Here is an 18,484-nt window from a genome sequence, read left to right on the forward strand (position 1 = left end):
AGAGGGACAAGTTACCACCATCCTTTTGGGGGGGGGGGTGTTTCAAGGCAATAAAAATTACATGTTTGGTTTCAGTGAGCTCACAGTGAGCTCTGTGTTCACTCCCAGAACACCACAGTAGGTGAGTGCTCTTTCGTAATGCAGCACATGTGGCCCTGTGGCTACTAGTTATCACTCATCTGTTTCACCAGCTGAGGCTCCAGTCAAATGTTGTGGGCTAATGGCTTTTATGGAGACATTTGCCAGGCTGTCCTTTGTTGAGAGGCAATGGCTGGTAAGGTCAGGCAAATGGCTTTCAAGATGATAATGAGAAGGTTTGAATGTCACTATTGAGGCTTGTAGAAAAATTCTTTTCTGGTGAGAGCAGCAACTGTTACCCTGCACATGCCTGATCTTGTCTGATCTTGGAAGCTAAGCAGGGTCAGGCCTGGTTAGTACTTGGATGGGAGACCGCTTGGGAATACCAGGTGCTGTAGGCTTATACCATAGTCTTTCAAGACTGAAGGTTGCCAACCCGGTGAGAGCAGTATGGGACTTGCTGCACACCTTATCTGGATGGTAAGAGTGGTTTAGAGAGGCCTGGTTTTGTTTTTGTTTTTTTGCTTTTAAGAAATGTAAAGATTTCTTATGAGGAAGCTGCTTGCACTATTCACCAATGAGGCTATGCCATATCTCTGAAACTAGACATGATAGGGCAAAACAGGTGCCATTTTTGGAATCAGCAGCACTCCAAATATACCCAAGAATAGGTTTAACTTTTAAGACAACAAAATGTGTGTTGACCTGTGTTGTTATTGTTGTTTTATTCTTAATTATAGCTTTACATTGATGTTTGTTGCACACTGCTTTGAGCTTTCTTGTAGTAAGATAAAAATAACATTTTACGTTTAGCACACAAAGTGCATTGCCTGGGTTTCATGTGAAAGTAGATGGGGAGGGGGCAAGCAAACCATAATATCTTGATCTTAAATCAGCTCTTTACAATGAAAGCCAGTTTCATAGAATAAAAGGTCTAATTTGGAACTACAAATGCACATGTCAATGCTGAGGTGAATTTCTGAGATATCCAAAGATCATTCCTGGAGTCAGCTCTATTTATACATTTCATTACAAGTCTGTTGGTGCATTACTTACTGGACTGCAGTTCCATTCAACCAATGGAAATAAAATAAGCACCAACTAGTTAGCTAGTCAGACTGAGTTTAGCTACTGCATTACATAGAGCGGAAGGTATGGCATCCTATTTGTGTCTTCAAATTAGGTTTCGCTAAGAAGAGACTTAACTGTTGCAAACAATTCTACACTGTGCTGAGCATTTCCACCGAAGCTATTCCACTGAATAATATTGATCAAAATTCAGTGACCTCCCTCTAGTGTCAAATCTTTGGTAGCTTATTCTTAAAGTAAATAAGCTCTCCCCTCCAACCTGACATCTAAATAAAATGCATATTTGAAAATGAAACTTATGCTGCTGGTTATTTTCAACACTGTCCTGAACACCTTCTTTGGCCAGAGGAATTTCCGGTTACCTCTTTTTAGACTGTATGATAAATATTTCCTTGCTTCAGTACTGGATGTGCTTCAGTGAGGGGGGAAAAAGGTTACATTCAGAATGCTGGGGCAAAAAGTAGGATTCTTATATTATATGATCAACTTACTAGCCTCCAGACTTCTTACATAGCAAAAAAAAAAAAATTAAAGTTACAATATTTGAAGTACTAGCCCCTTTAAAACACATTAAAATCCCCCTCCCCGTCATATTACAGTATTGGACTCTTTAAACGCTTAACTGGAAAGGAGGTTAAAGGGAAGGAGAAAGGAAGGAGATTCTTCAATTTCCTTCTGTAGTTCTAAGCATTTTCTTATCTATGGCTGAAATCTGGAGGGGGGGGCTGAATCAAAAGTCCTTAGACTGAATTGTTAACCCCCTTCTCCTCACTGTTACAGTACCAGGAATGAAGTCCTTAATAAACTAAAACATGATATCCAGGGCAAGAAGCTCATTGTAACACAGGACCTACAGTGGGGGGAGTTGAGAGAAGGAGAAAACTTGGTCCCGGAATAATGGCTGTGGGCCATAATATATCAGGATTTTTTGTAGTCTGTACCTGTAATGAGAAGTGAAGTTTAGATGTAAAGTATGTTCCTGATCTGAATCCAAATCTGAGAGTATTGTATTTCTCCCTGGCACAGTATCTCTGACCTATTTCTGAAAGTCCACTAGACCTCTGCTTCACAAATGGATGGTCACACAGCCATGCCACCCACACTTTGGTTGCCAAGCTGGGAGATGAGGGTTTTAAGAACAAATGGAGAAAAGGGCCTTAAGTGGGACTTAATTATCAATCCAAGTTAGAGACATTATGAAAGGGACAGGCTAACTAATCCAGTGCAAATTTCAGTTCAGTGAGGCCAGCATGGATTGTGCTGCATCCTGCATGGGAATTTTGTGGGCTGCAGGTCTCCTTGAGGTAAGGAGGCATTTGTTCCCTTGTCCCAGGAAAAGCCGCAGCCTGTGCAACAGGTCTACCAGGCTGTATGGTTGGTTCAAGTCCATGTACACCTACATTGCTGGATCAGACCCAGGAGGGGGGGGGACAGGATGCTATGTTTGCCATTGCCATCAATCCTACCCCATCCCAGCCCCAATCCACCCCTCCCCCATTTTACCCCTTCCTCACCCTCCCCCCCAGCATGGCCCAGCGGTGGACTCACCTGCTCTAGCAAATGTCCTCTGCTGTGCCAGCACATTTGCAAAGGCCTTAGCCTTCTTGCTAGTGCACCCAGCCTCCGTGCTATTGCAAAACGCTTTACAGCACTTTTGCAATACACTGGGAACACTGGTGCATCAGTGGAGTGCATGCTGTGCTGGAGTGCCAGTTAGGCTGGATCAATCCCTGAGGTTATCCTCCTCCAGAAAGCACACATATATACCCCACACATAGAGACAATTGTCTGCCCCACGCGTATCACCTTAAGAAATCATCTTGAGTACACATACTGTTTTCAGTGTACACATATTAAAATTTAAACTAGCTGTGCCCATTTCAAATTGGCAGTTGGGATGAAAAGGGCACCGCCACATGCATAGCTGCTGTAGCAAACATACATTTTCTTGATGCATTCATGTCTTGTTAGAAAAAGGCTTTTGTGGTGCCTTAAAGACTAGCCACTTTATTGTGTCATAAACTTCCATGGATTTCAGCCAACTTTGTCAGAAATGTCTTGAGTGCCTCAGCTAGTAGAGATCAGATTCCTTCTCCAAATAATGCTGGAACGCTACTGCTGAGTCTTCCTATTTAAATGTTTGGGAACAGATTTCGTTGTCTAGAGATTGGTGTCTTCAGTACACTGTGATATAAAAGTGGTTTTCAAAGTATGTTCTGGGGAGCTTGGGGGTCCAGCAGAAGCTTATCAGGGGTTCCTCAAAGAGATAAGTAACGATGGTCAAAAGTCACCGAAAGTTTGTCCACCACTACAGATTTTCCCTTGAAATGTGTAGCTCCGTAAGAATACTGGGTGTGTTCTTAAAGAACATTCTTAGTTCACTCAGAGCAACACTGAAGTGCAACAGATCTCGTCATTCTCCTGTGAACTTATGTGTGACTGAGAATATGCCCAGAATTGTCTGCTACACATGGACATTCCATAGCAAACATTCAGGGGTTCTTAACAGCCAGCATGAGAAGAGTTCCCTAAATATAAAGTCTTAAAAGTACTACAATGGAAGAACCATTACACGGCTGGATGAACAGGCCAATGCTACATTTTACAGCACAATCGGAACTCAGAAATAAACTGCATCAAGTTTTGTGGAACTTACTGCATTTCTAAGTTAAATGCTTAGGACTGCAAACAGACCATCCCTTTACTTGTTAGCACAACTTTGGTAGAAACACGACCTCCCAACATATCTCTCCTGAATTCCACAACTGAAAGCGGGTTTTTATCCATCTGCTTTCCATTGCCTTTTAATTGGAGCCATGCAGCTTCAGATCCCATGCAAACCTGAGAAGGGAGGAAATGGCATATCCTCTGCTCCTGAGAACTCAGACCCAGGACACACGGACTGCCATATGCTCCCTAACGGCAGACCTGGAAAAGAAAGAGGGGCAGGGAGAAGCACCCTGAGCAACAGAAATGGAAACTCTTTTCACAATGATGCACAGCAGCTAAAGAAGTTGCCATGCAAAGCAGAAAAGCACGGGGAAAAGGGAACTGGATGCACTGGTTTATCTAAGTCAGGACTGTATACACTATGTACTCTGCACTAAAATATAATACAACAGGACTTCTGCGCCAGAGTAACTCAATTTCTGTAACAGAAAACAATTCAATTCTGCAATCAATTTGGCCTTTTCAGGGTTATGCTTCCCTCATTCAATGAACATGTGGAAAGGAAAAGGAGAGTATATCAACTTGCTATGCCCTTCATACCAACGTGCCTGCCAGTATCGCAAGTGCACACATGGACAGCCCTGCATACTGCATAGGACAGTACTGAACACAGGAAAGTTTCTCCCATACGATGCGGAATCTTAGCAGGGATCCTTCACATCCACTGCCAACTAATGGGAAGGAACAGAACACGTGTATGAGGGAGTTGTATGTATGTTGAACAAAGGGGGGGAAGGTCAGTGGTAGCACATATAATTTGCATTCAGGCAGTCCCAGGAGCAACCCTGGCTTTCCCAGTCTCTAACAAAGCAGGGCTGGAAGACTTCTGCTTGACACCTCGGAGAGCCATGGCCAGTCAGAGTAGACAGGACTAGGCTAGATAGACAAATGGCCTGATCCATTGTAAAGCAGCTAAGCAGGGGTCTCCAGAATGTTGAACAGCCAGTTGTCTGGAGAGGGGAATAAAGAAGTGCTGTGATGCAGGTAAAGGAACTGGGAGGATACTGGATCTTTTTATTGATCATCAGCCACTTGGTTCAGCACCAAGTCACTTATGAGCAGTTACTGTTGCCTGGGGCCAATGTGTGACTCATTGCAAATGTACCGGCTGCACTGTCTCAAGAACATTATGGGTGGAAGAAGGAAGAAGAAGAAATTTACCTTGGGCCTTTTCTGGCTGAATCTTCCCAGAAGCTGCACTCTGTTATAAGTACATAGGAAAGAAAAAGTACCTGTCTTCTCATAAAAGTATTACTGATGCTCAATGTTCACTTGCTTCAGTGATTTGCTGTAGGTATGGGGGGTTCCAGTGCACACCCAGATTTATCTGGTGCTATATACATTTGCCTGGTGGAAGCAGGTTAGTGTTTGCAAATACTGTGTTTGTCCCTGCTAACCAGGCAAAGAGGCACCTTTTACAGTGATGGCTCTCTTATATTCAGCAGGGAGGGAACAACTGTTCCTATTCAGCCCAGAGACAGTCTTCCCCAGTGGCTCTTTCCTTGTGCCTTTTTTTTCTTTTCTTTTTAAGACTGGGAGCCCTATGGGATGGGGAATGATCTCTTAATTTATTTTGCTGAGTAACTTGCTCTGTGAACTTTTGCTGAAAAACAATATATATTTTAATACTAACAATAATTTAGAAAGTATATGAGGAGCTGCCTTCTGTATTGAAAGTGAATGCTCAATAGACCTGTGTGTGTATTCATCTGGATTGAAATAAACAGGTGGAAGGGAGAATCAGGCTCTGTTTTCCACCTCTACATTTTTTTCAAGATATGGGTCACACAAGTTCTGTGCACCTCGAGACCTTTCAATGTAGGGAGGTCATGGATGGGGCCAGTGGGCACAACCCTGATCCTCTCCTCTTCACCCATCTCTTTCATAGAATCAGAGAGTTGAAAGATAATCTCAGATGAATTCTTGAGTCACACAAGAAATGCCAATCTATAACAAATTATAACAAATAGACTGGCTTGACAATGCACCAACTATGACTTTTAAGGCTCTGACATCCTCAGTATTTCATTGGAAACTCCATCAATCTTTAAAAAAAATTGTCATGTCCTTAAAAGAGGGAATGCTAACGCAATTGGTTAAGTTAGTGTTTCTCAAACTGTGGGTTGGGGCCCACTAGGTGGGTCATGAGCCAATTTCAGGTGGGTCCCCATTCATTTCAATATTTTATTTTTAATATATTAGACTTGATGGCATGTGATATTAGACTATCATGGTATGTGACTGCATTTGGGGACATGTTACAGATCCTTACTTTTAACAGGTACTATGTATATGCTTTTAAGGGAGCAATCCTAACTGGCACTTACGCTGGTATAGGAGCCCCTGAGGATTTGCAAACGTGGTGTAAAGCTTGTTTGCGCCTCCTCAGGCGGGAGCAGTATCAGCGCATCCAGATGCACCAACGGCAGATGAAGGCAGAAGCCTCTGCCACGGCTCCCACGCTACCGCTTGTGCCGGCGCAAGTGCACCGGCACAAGCGGCAAAGGCAGGCATGGGGAGCATGGGGAGGGGGCATTACTGGGTGGGGGAGGGTGGGGGAGGGAGGGCCTGTGGGTGGGCGTGCGGGGAGCCGGGGGCGGGGCTGGGATCCGGCAATTATGCCGGATCGCAACCCCTGTTTCCGGGGCGAACCGAGTGGCTTCGAGCCGCTCTGCTCTGCTCGGACTTGCGCTACCTCCGGAGGTGGTGCAGGTCCGAGGAGACCCATAGGGGCGTGCAGCCCTTACCCACGAATAAGGGGGAGAGCTTCCCCTTGCCCGTGGCTGAGCCACTGCCCGCAGCAATCCCGTGTTGGATGCAGCGCAAGTCTTTTGGCTTGCCTGCTCCAGCGCAGGTTAGGATTGTGCCCTAACAATGATAGTAAATGGGACTTACTTCTGGGTAAGTGTGGGTAGGATTGCAGCCTTGGGATTGTTAAAAATTTTCCTGCTTGATGACGTCAATTTCGACCATGACATCACCTCCAGTGGGTACCAACAGATTCTCATTCTAGAAAGTGGGTCCCAATGCTAAATGTTGAGAACCACGGGGTTAAGTCATACGTGGGGTATAACACATTTTTATAGGACCATGCATCTAAGTATCTAATCTAACTCCTGCATTCTCCTCAGTTCCAACCACTGATGCTGCTCATCAAGGCCAGCCCAAGACACTTAACTGCCTGAGAAAGAAAATCCAAATGGCATCCCACATAGGACTAATACTTTTTCATTTTTATGACCAGGTTCCTCTGCTAAACAGCTGCCTGATGAATAGGAAAGCAAGTTTCACCCCCACCTGGATGCCCTGATAGAAAATATCACCCTCTGAATTTCTGCTTGCCAGGCAGAGCTCATGAAAACACAGAAGCCTGTCAGAAAAAAGGACTGCAACCCTCTCTACAACCTCCCAGCATCAAAACACATCTAATAATAGAGTGAAATAACTTGACAACTTGCTATTCTTTAATGATGCCCGAAATTTGCTGCTCAAGACAGATGCCTCATTCTGCCTAATGGTTGGGCCAGTCCTGAAGCCTACTGTCTGCATTAGTGTTTGATCTTCAAGACCTTGGGAAGGATCCCCTTCATCTTTAACACCACAACTCGGGGGCGGAGGGGGGGGTCAATTCCATGAGCATTACCAAAATGACTCTCACAATTAGCAGTTTTCTTAAATGGCTGAATTGCTTTAACAAAAAAATCAATAGATAAATATACCTTTCATATTGCTGATATCTTACATGCCCTAACAGCAATTACATATTCAACAACAATATCTTCATTGCCTGCTTTAGATTACCAATGTGCAAAACTATAAAGGACAACCCCAATTTTAACAAGTCAAACAGGATCATTAATGATTAAAGGTGTTTACAATGGGATTCTCTGTGCTGTTCTTCCATTAGGTCACCTAACAGCAGTTCTCTGAATCATTGGCATCACAATCCACTGCAGTGGGCATGACATCTACAATGAGAACAAGAGTCAAAACCCTACCCCAGGGCTTTTCAAACTGGGTGTCACAACGACCCAGTATGTGGGCCCTGGCCTCTGCCCCCTTAAGAGGCAGGGGCAGCCAGGAGGCAGGGAGGAGGCAGCAGTGTGATCCCCAGGCACTAGTGACATCAACGTGTCATACAATTAATGTGCAGTGTCTGCGCTGGAACTATATCCTAAGATTTGTCTGATTAGCTCACAAGTACCAGGACTGGCATATCCCTACACCAGGCTGTCAGCAGCAGAAAGTCGGTAGCATAGCACTCTTGCATGCAAGGTAGAACTGAACACAAACACACACACACACACACACACACACACACACACACACACACACACACAAAACCCTCCAGCAAAAATTCCTGAGGCACATGAACAGCCAGCAAATTTATTGCAACATTATCTTCCATGGCCACAGCATGTTATATCTACTAAATTGCATATCTGCCCCACTTAGGGCACAATCCTAACCAACTTTCCAGCACTGACCTAGCAATGCAGCCCCAAGGTAAGGTAACAAACATGCCCTTACCCTGAGGAGGCCCCCTTGACTGCCTCCCCATTGCAGGATGCAGGGCCCGCCACATTCACACAGCTATGTCAGTGCTGGAAAGTTGGTTAGGATTGCGCCCTTATATGACTATCGGCGCAATCCTAACTGCACGTTAGGAGGGTCGCAAATGTGCCATAAAGCAAGTTTGTGCCTCCTTGCGAGCAAGCTGCACCAGCACACGGAGGTGTGCAGCTTGCAGGGCAAGCCTTGTGTTGACTGAGCTCGGCCGACGCAAGGCTCTAGGGTGGGTTTGGAAGAGGTGGGAGGGAGGTGTTCCAGGGTGGGGGGAGCTGAAGAATACAAAGAGTCTTGAGGCAGAAAGACAAACACATGGATTGTGGCATAGGCTTTTGTGGGCCAGATCCCACTTTCTAACCAAGTGCATAACACAGGGCGCAATCCTATCTTGCGCTGGAACAGGCAAGCCAAGAGGCTTGCGCTGTATCCAGCGCAGGATAGGTGCCCAAAGTGGCTCAGCCAGAGGTAAGGAGAAACATTTCCCCGTACCTTTGGGTAAGCCACCCTGGTCCCAATGGGTCTCCTCGAACTTGTGCCACCTCCTGAGGTGGCACAAGCTCAAGAAGAGTGGAGCAGCTTGAAGCTGCTCTGAGCACACTAGGAATGGAGGTTGGGATCCAGCATAACAGCCAGGTCCCAGCCCCGCCTCCTGCTCCCCACCCACCAACCCCCAGGGCCGCCCATCACCTGGCCTGATAGTTCAGGGAGTCATTAAGACAGTAATTCAATGTGTGGATAGTGTCACACCTGCTGGCCCCACCATGCACTCAAGCATCCTATCTGCACAGACCTCTTTCACTATTCAGACCCCTCCTCAAATTCCTATACTGGTTTCTTATCCCCTTCCCACAAACTCCTTATCTTTGAAGTTCTCCAACATCTAAGCCTTCAGGGCACCCCTGAAATTCTGCTCTCTTATACTACTGGCCTGGTCAAAATACAATACTGCCAGATTGCCAATGTTAGGCAATTGGAAGTGCCCCACAGGATCTTCTCTCTCTGTCTCTTCCACACATGCCACTTGCATGCCCCGTCCAAGACAGGGCTATGGCAGGTACATGAAGAATGTCCTGGAAAATCATCATTACTTGAGACAGTCATGCCCCACTTTTCCATATCTGCATCAAATTTGCACCAATGTTTTGGCTAACTATGGTCAGCAACTATGGTTAGCTTACAAACTGTGGTTTCAATCAGTAGGGTTAGCTAAAACCCGTGTAGAAGCAACACTAATCCTAGCTCCAAAACAGAAAAGAGGAGGGGGAAGAAATATTCACCCAAGATGGGAGGAGGAAAGCACTTCCAAGCCTGAAGGGAATCTGAAAAAAATGGATGTCTATAACTTTGTGTACACGAAAGATGGAAAAAAAAATTAACTCATATTAGACTGACAAGAGAAAGATATGAGAATATCAATACTTTTAACAGAAGTTGAAAAACATTATTGATTGAATACCATGAGGCCAGTATATCCCAGCTTGAAAGTATTGTTCCTCCTTCCTACACTGCCATCTTGAGCTTCACAAGGTCTCCTGGTCCATAAAACAATTCTGCCCATGGTCTTTTGCTGCACCTTATTCCTCTCCAGTCAACAACATAACTATCTCTCACTCTCTCTTCAAACCCCAGTTCATAATCCTCCACTTCCATAACCTCTTTGCTTTAACCTCTTCAGCTACAATTGCTACTGAAACTGCTTTATACCAAATTAGACAACTGGTCCATCTATTCTAAGATGGCAATGTTCACACTTATTTGGTAAGTGCTTGTGTCACTAAGGGGTGTGGAGTATGTGGATCACACCTGGCAGCACCATCGGGGGGGGGGGTAACACCAAAATGATCATCTATACAATTTTTGTGCAATGTTTCAGCCAATTCGCCATTTCTCACTCCCCCCCCCCCAAATCATGAAAGAAGCGTCCATGAAGGCCTAGAGCAGTGGGTAGGTGGAGGGTTTATTACATCCCAAGTCCTGCGAGGCTTGTCACAGAGGAACAGCCCTTCCTCACCTTCCTCAACAGCTTGTGCACTGCAGGGGCAGGGCCAGAGCCACAGGCTGTGTGGAAACAGCACCGGGTGACACCAACCCTAGTGGTATCTGTTGGTGATATCAATCCTTGTGGTTCCACTGTACGTAAGTTCTATTGAACTCTCTAGGATTTATTTCAAAGTAAACACTGAAAGCAATAGGTTGTATGTTTATGTAGCTGCATTTGCTTGAGTTTCATCTTTTAGCTTCTCTATCTTCCTTCCTCTGTTGCCTTCCTGCCCCTCCATAATCTCCATTTAGATTGCAGTCTCCTCCATGCAGGAAGCTGCCTTTCTGTTATGCTACTGTGTGAAGTGCCAGGTAGTCTGATGGCATTACATAATAATAAAAGATAAATATAATCCCTGTGCCTTTTCAGGTGGACGTTTCTGTCTTTGGAAGGAAAAAACCTAACCTTTTGTCTCTAGCTCATTCTGTACATTTGCAGAACAGAGATTCTCAGTTCAAAGTGGGAGCTCCCTGTGTGTGCTGCAGGGCAGGAGAGCTAACAGTAGATGGAAGAGAAAAGAATCAAAGGGCTAAATCCAAAGACAACTGCCACTTGCGGACTAGGAAGTGCAAGACAGGGCTGCAGTAGGTACATAAAGAATGACCTAGAAAAGCATCACTACTTGAGATATTCAATTCCTAATCCAGGTCTGATTACATTAGATTCAACATCCACTTTCCAGCATTGTACACCAGCTAATTCTCTGCTCTACATTGCTCTCATCTTGCTGTTATCTTGCTTGCATTTCAATGCCGGAAAGCGGCAGCAAATGTCCCAAGAGCTCCTAATTCAGTAAGTATAACAATTATGTTACAATTTATGCATATGCATAGGCTGTAACAGCTACTTCAATACATAAACCACAGAAAATTTCTAAGAGGGAGGAACAGCACGCCGGTGGAGTTCTAAGAAAAGGTTCATTAGATTCCAAATGGAATACTGATGCAACAAACTGGAAGGACAATGACATACAGCAGGATCCTGAGCACATTAACAAGAAGTAAACTCCATGGAATTCAGTGACATTAACCCTTTAGTATGAGTGCTTAGGATTTCAGCTTCAGAAGACCACAGCCAGTAGCAGTCTTTATTTTCATTTATATTGTGGCAAAATGAAGCGATGAATGCAAATGATTCAAAATGGGCAATTAAAGACCAGTGAATCTATGAAACTTTGTGACCAAGCAACTATAGCCTTTTCTTCTAACCAAGCAGGTAATTCCTGAAGTTGTCAGGTAGCAAAGGTTATGGTCCAAGAATTATCAAAGACCTAACGTACAGGAGTCATTTCCTCACCTGACTCATTCAACAACAACCCTATGAAGTAGGTTATAAGCAGTAATGAGCCTGAGATTTAGTGACTTGCAGCCCAATCCTATGCAAGTCTACTCAGAAGTAGGTTCCACTGTGTTCACTGAGGACTACTCCCAGGAAAAGGGTGCATAGGATTGTAGCCTTGGCCTCAGGAAGTCCATGACTCAGTTGGTGCTTTATGTGAAGCCCTCCCAGTTTGAAGTTATAGCTATGTGGTCATTTTTTAGCATAATAATCTAATACATTTGGAGGACAAATCGGATTAATCAGCAGCCTTTTAAACTTTGATTTACATAATCCTGGTTTAACTGGCTTACTTTGAAACAGGAACAATACCTAACATCTAATGAAGAAGTGCACAAGAAAAAATGTTCATTGTCATTATAGGCAGTGTGGGGTTGTGGGTGAAACGCACACCTATGGGACCCATGCACAGTCACATTCTACATCACATGGAGTACCTGGCAGAGTATGATGAGCCACCTGCAGTCAGTAATGGTGGATGGATTTTGTCCTCTCTAAAATGCTGTCTCCATGTGCAGTGATTATTTGCCCTCATATGAGTGGCTGATATCAATGGCAGTATTATTCATATACAGTATTAAAAAGGAAAAGGAGCTACCCAGTGCCACTAGAATAGAGGTTGACACATCTCCCTGGTGCACACAATGTCTGGAGTGAGAGTCACATTTTGCCTATGATTAACTTTATTCTATTAGTTGAATGGGGCCTGAGTCTGCTCAATCTTCATAAAATCTGAGTCTGCTCAATCTTCATAACCCATCCTTACATTTGCATAGCTTCATTCATGGTTCTTTCTCGGGGTAATGCTAAATTGAGGAACTAGGGAGTGATTACATGTTTATTATTTATTTTGTAGTATTAATACCCTGCTTTTCCTAACCCTGATAGGTAAATCAAAACAGCTTACACTAACAATGTAAAAAATCACAAAGTTGGAATATTGCCTTTTGTCAATTCTGATAAATGAATCTACTCAACAAATGTTAATGACACAGATGGAATTATGCTTTCTTCCAAATTTTCTCCCCACACACAGTAGCTTGGCAAGGTCATGCCTTCCTGCCCCAACAAAGATCAAGGCATGGGTCATGTCTGAATAAAGTATACACTCATTAAATCAAATATATGTGGCCCAGAAAACTGCAGATGATTTTCTCTTGCAATCTGTGAACCAACTGTGCAATGTGGGTCTTGTGATGGACTCTTGGTCCAAACATATGCCCGTGCATGGAAGTGCACTGGGTAGGGTGAGAAAGCCTGCTCTCACTCTCCCAGTATGAGTAGGGTGATGACTGAGGAGGATCATCCAATCCAGACCGCTATTTCCTTGATCAACCCCGCATTTCAAAAAAAAAACTCAGTAACAGCAATGTCAAGTGGCTTCAGACAGGCTACTAAAGAAAACACGTTTGCTTTTCTAGAGGCAGCCTTGACATGATAAATAAAATCAGTCTGCCATCTGTCGCACAAGGACATTTAAGGAAAACTAAAGGATTTAATGTTTATTTTGGTTCACAACACATCACCTGTTCTCTCTCACCCATCTCCTTTTCTAGCATCACAAGGCACCAAAGTCCATGTAAGATACATTTTCACAAATGATTCATTTTGATTAATTGCTGTTGATTCAAGTCCAGTCTCCCACAGATAGCCCTCCTGCTGCTTTCCTTTCTTGGTTATAGCAAGAAAGCCTAGTTAATACTCAGGAGATTTTCCTTTTAAGAACAGAATAGTGCATTCACAAATGATAGCTGAGAGAGCATGTGCTGTTCAAATGAGCTAAGAATAGCCTCGCCAACGAGACCTGTGCTGAAATGGAAACTCTTCCACCATCTAAAAGGAAGCTTATTTTATTATTTAGATTTCTTCCATGCATTTTAAAACGTCAACTTCTAGATTCATAACCCTTTAATATGAAGGAGTCGTGCATCACTGTTGAGAGCTGTTACAAATAAAAATGCATATCATTAAAGACTTTGGGAATACTGTATTTATACATCATCAAAAAAATCAGGAAGAAATAAAAAATATCACATAAGTGGGGGAAACTGCCAAGATTCAAGGAATTTGAGAGTTCATCTCATTCATCACAGGGTCAGAACGAATCCTGATTAATTGCAGCAAATCTATTTTTAAAACCTTGAGATTGGTGCCAAGTAGTGGCTAAGACTCAGAGGGTCAACGATCAAGTGAGAAGACTTTGGTTCAAATCTCACCACTACTAGGAACTCATTTGGTGGTCTGAGACATGCTATTGTAATCTCAGCCCCTCATTCTCACTATGAAGACAATAATACTTCATTTCAAACCACCAAGTAAGGGGAATATGATAGAATTTTCCATTCTAAAAAAAAGACTAGCAAGAATCCTTTTCTGTGACATGCCAGTTTACTATGTGTAGGGATTTTTTTGTATGTGTAGGAAGAGGATGCCATCATGTTAGCTTCCACAGGCTCTCTGAAGTGCTTCAGTCCAGGTGCTGGTTTACTGTCTCAGGACCCAATTCTGTCCAACTTTCCAGCTCCAGTGCAATTGCAATACAGCAATGAGGTAAGGGAACAAGAGTTCCTATACATTGAGGTGGCCTCTGTGACTGTCTCCCCACCATAGGATGCAGTGCATGCTCCATGGGCACAGCTGCACCAGCACTGGAAAGTTGGATAGGATTGGGCCCTCAGTGAGAACTGAGCCTATGCCAAAAGTATCCTTTCTGCAAGGATATACTTCTCAAGATTAAACGTATGTTCAAAAAATAACCTTTCCTCTAGTTAAAGTGTTTATTTCAGGCCCCATCCAGGCAACTCTTAGCCAGCAGCTATCAAAAGTTAATTAACAGAGATCCTTTTGTTTGAAGCTGCTGCTTGCTTGTCAATTATTCTATCAGATCAGTAAAAATTGGGTTTTTTAGACTGCTGGTTTTATATTTTTTTCATTTTTATACATTACCTTTCATTTATTTCAATATGGAAAGGACACAGTACAAATTACTTAAAGAAATACTATTTACTTTTATATGGCATTTTCAAGTATTTGCACATATTATTTCAGTGAGCCTTATAAGCGTCCTATAAGGGAGGCTGTTGTTGTTATCCCCACGGTACAAACAGTAGGGTCAAGTTGAGATAATACTGTAGTAGCTTACCTAAGGCCATCTAGTAGGTTTGGAATTTAGAAGTATTTGAACCAGGGAGTTCCTGTCTTACACCTTATCCTGCAATGCAGTGGTTCCCAAACTGGGTGCCATGGCACAATCACAGAGAGATTATGGGATGTCCCGGGCAGCCCCTTCCTCCCATCAATCCCGGGCACCACTATCTTGGCTTGCTTGGATTGCGCAAGATCTTGGAGGAATGGAGCATGACACTGCTGAGACAGAGAGCCATGAAAGAAGGCAACATGAGCAAGGTAAGTTTGGGAACAACTGCTGTTATGTGACTGAAGAAGCAAGTACCAGATTATTCAAAAGTCAAGTGTCAATCTATGGAGTAGTCTAGAAATAAATACAAACAGTTTGCTTTGCATTGCAAACAGAGCATGACTACATCACTATATTTTCATAGAGTCCCTGGCCGGCACAAAATGGGCCCAGATCTTAGGTCTGGATCTCTAGCTACTGCCACAAAGTCAATGAGAATGCAAATACAAGTAGCGCCTTTTAAAGTCTTCATTCCTTGTAAACAAGGTGCCATGTGTCAGTGGGCTTTTCAGGGTAGTGAGCCAGCTCCAATTATGCCAAGTATTTTTTGGCTTGCCAGACACACATGCACAGAGTATACGGAAAGTGTTTTATTCCATTATCCTAATACTTTAAAAGTGAGATTCTCACTGCATGCTCAAATCATTGGTCAGTTAATGGGCATACTGGCAGTTGACAGGATGAAAAGATTGTCTGGTAGGCTTGACAGTTCACAGTCCAATCCTATACCTGGTCATGGCACCGGGTGCAGTGGTGCCAAAATGGCTACTGCTGTATCCAGTGACACCGCCATCAGAGGTCTTCTCGGGGGAAGGGGACTTTTGGCAATGGGTCTTCTCAAGTCTATGCCAGCTGTTTTGCCGATGCAGACTTGAGAACCTCTGTGCTCCACCAGGCTCCACCACCTTGCTCCGGGTGGCATCTATCTAGAGCTGGCTCAATGACGAGTGGCGCTGGTCTAGCACTGGTGCTCCTTCGAATCTGGGTGCCATAAATGTGTTTTGTGGCATGCCTATGACACCCAGTGCCAGAGCTCAGTGTCAGCACTCAGAGCCCATAGGATTGGGCTCTCAAGCCTCTGAGGTCCAGGGCATTGATTAAGCTCCAACTGTGCTGAAGATTCTAAAAACAAATCCAATAGCTAGATTGAGCTGCTATTATTGGACAATAAAGAAGTGTAGATAAGATCCATGTTTCTCCCACTTGATCAGTTGTGAAGTTTTGTACACCCAGGCAGCTGCAGTAAAGTGGCGGGAGATAATTTCAACCACTGACACAGAGTGATATAAGCAAGGTGACAGTTTGTTTTTTGGGAGTTGCCATCAAAATCCACCCTGAATCACCAAACAATGTTTAGCGCTTTCACTTTGACTACAGACCTGGTCGGATGAATTCTCAACTAAAAGCCTAGAAAGTCTATTTTACATTGCAGATCTCAGTTCTGTACCTATTTCGTTATCATACTTTCCCCAAAGAATCCTGGGAATTGTAGTTTGCTGAGGGTGCTGAGAAACCTCTTGTAGATTATAGTTTAAGGCAGTGGTGCTCACACTTTTTTGGCTCGAGAGCTACTTTGAAACCCAGCAAGGCCCGGAGATCTACCAGAGTTTTTTTTACAATGTTCGCGCCATCATAACATATAACATTTATGTGTATAATGTATGTTGGTGTACCTTGAGCCCCACTGAGTATAACAGGACTTAGTCCTGCGTAGACATGCCTAGGATTAGGTTGTGAGGCTGCAATCCTAGCCCCACTTACCTGGGAGTAAGCCCCATTGAGTACAATGGGCCTTACTCCCGGCGTTTCCTCCCAGAGGCACCTGAAGGGGGGGGGTCGGCACTCCGCGATCTACTCATTTTGCTTCGCGATCTACCGGTAGATTGCGATCCACCTATTGAGCACCCCTGGTTTAAGGTATGCTGAGCAATTCTCCTGGCATTGTCCATGCTATCTAGCCTCAGAAGAAACCCAACTGCAACAACTCTCTCAAATCCAGAGCTGTTTTTCCTGCCACCATTAGTCTACTCTAGTCGGTTGTCACATCTATCCTTTACCAGTTGAATGCATCTTTTGTCTCTCTACCATGCAGTTTACTCAGTTGTTAAACTCACCAGAGATTCAAAAAGCAAAGAAAGAGGGCCCTTGCAGCTCAACCAAGGCCAGATCACACTGCAGCCAGTGGTTTCATCATCTGTGGTGCTGTAGGGCACTGGGCTCCTGCCCAGAAACACAGGGCTTGCCATTATCTGCCAATCAGTTGGCTCCCGGTTCCCATCCACAGAGGGCAGTGAACATGAATCCAGCCAGTTGCAAAGGGCTGCCTTCCAGGAAATGATGCCAACCCAGCCAGCATTCCATGTACTGTACAAACATTTTCTTACAACAAGGCCACCTGCAAATCAACTGCACTTGGGATTTGGACTTTAGGGTCAAGCATTTCACTGGCATCTATTCTCCATTTCTAAGAACATACGAAGTTGCCTTACATGGAGTCAGACTATAGGTTCATTTAGCTTAATACTGCCTATTCAGACTGACAAAGGTTCTCTGAGATTCTTTTAACCAGAGGTGCCAGAAATTAATTGTGGCTCCTTCTGCATGCAAAGCATTTACTCTACAACAGGGGTGCCCAAACCCCGGCCCTGGGGCCACTTGCGGCCCTTGAGGCCTCTCAATGCGGCCCTCAGGGAGCTCCCAGTCTCCAATGAGCCTCTGGCCCTCTGGATATTTGTTGGAGCCCACACTGGCCCAATGCAACTGCTCTCAGTGTGAGGGCGACTGTTTGACCTCTCGCGTGAGCTGTGGGATGAGGGCTCCCTCCACTGCTTCTTGTTTCACGTCTGTGATACAGTAGCAGCAGCAAAGGAAAGGCCAGCCTTGCTTTGTGCAAGGCCTTTCATTCATAAAAGTTCATCTTTAATATATTCATTTATGTAAACTTATGTAAATTTATTCAAATTTTAAATGTAAATTAATTCCCCCCCCCCCAACACAGTGTCAGAGAGACGAGAGATGATGTGGCCCTCCTGCCAAAAACTTTGGACACCCCTGCTCTAGAACCAAGCGATACACAAGAACTAAACTCATGTTTAGATCTTCAATACAGCTTTCCCTGAATCTAACTTAACTGTTTCAGGCAATCAGTGCTAACTTCATAGATGTCCTCTGAAAACTGCTCTGTCTCCTCCCCACTTTGCATTAAACAATTTGCATCCTAAGGAATGTGAATCTCATCTCTCACAGCATCTCTCACAGCATGAGTCAGCATTATGTCAGAAGCAATTGAGCATGGCTGATTTTACTTGGCCATTAAAAACATAAAAGATGGACAACATCTGAGCCAGAAAAGGCTCCTAAGACAAATAGCTTTGTAGGTCATGGTTTTAGCACACAGGTCTAGCTTAGCTATGCAAGATATGTAAACCAATGCTTATATAACT

The 18,484-nt window shown here is 44.0% G+C and overlaps 1 protein-coding gene and 1 pseudogene across 6 annotated transcripts in view; one reads left to right on the forward strand and one right to left on the reverse strand.

Moving 5' to 3' along the window:
• Window positions 1–18,484, reverse strand: part of KCNMA1 (potassium calcium-activated channel subfamily M alpha 1) — a 619,222-nt gene that overhangs the window by 581,343 nt on the left and 19,395 nt on the right. The gene's annotated exons all lie outside the window — the stretch shown is intronic.
• LOC136646763 (5S ribosomal RNA) lies at window positions 360–479 on the forward strand (annotated as a pseudogene).

Source organism: Tiliqua scincoides, chromosome 3 (genome assembly GCF_035046505.1).
Source record: "Tiliqua scincoides isolate rTilSci1 chromosome 3, rTilSci1.hap2, whole genome shotgun sequence".
NCBI classification, from domain to species: Eukaryota; Metazoa; Chordata; class Lepidosauria; order Squamata; family Scincidae; genus Tiliqua; species Tiliqua scincoides.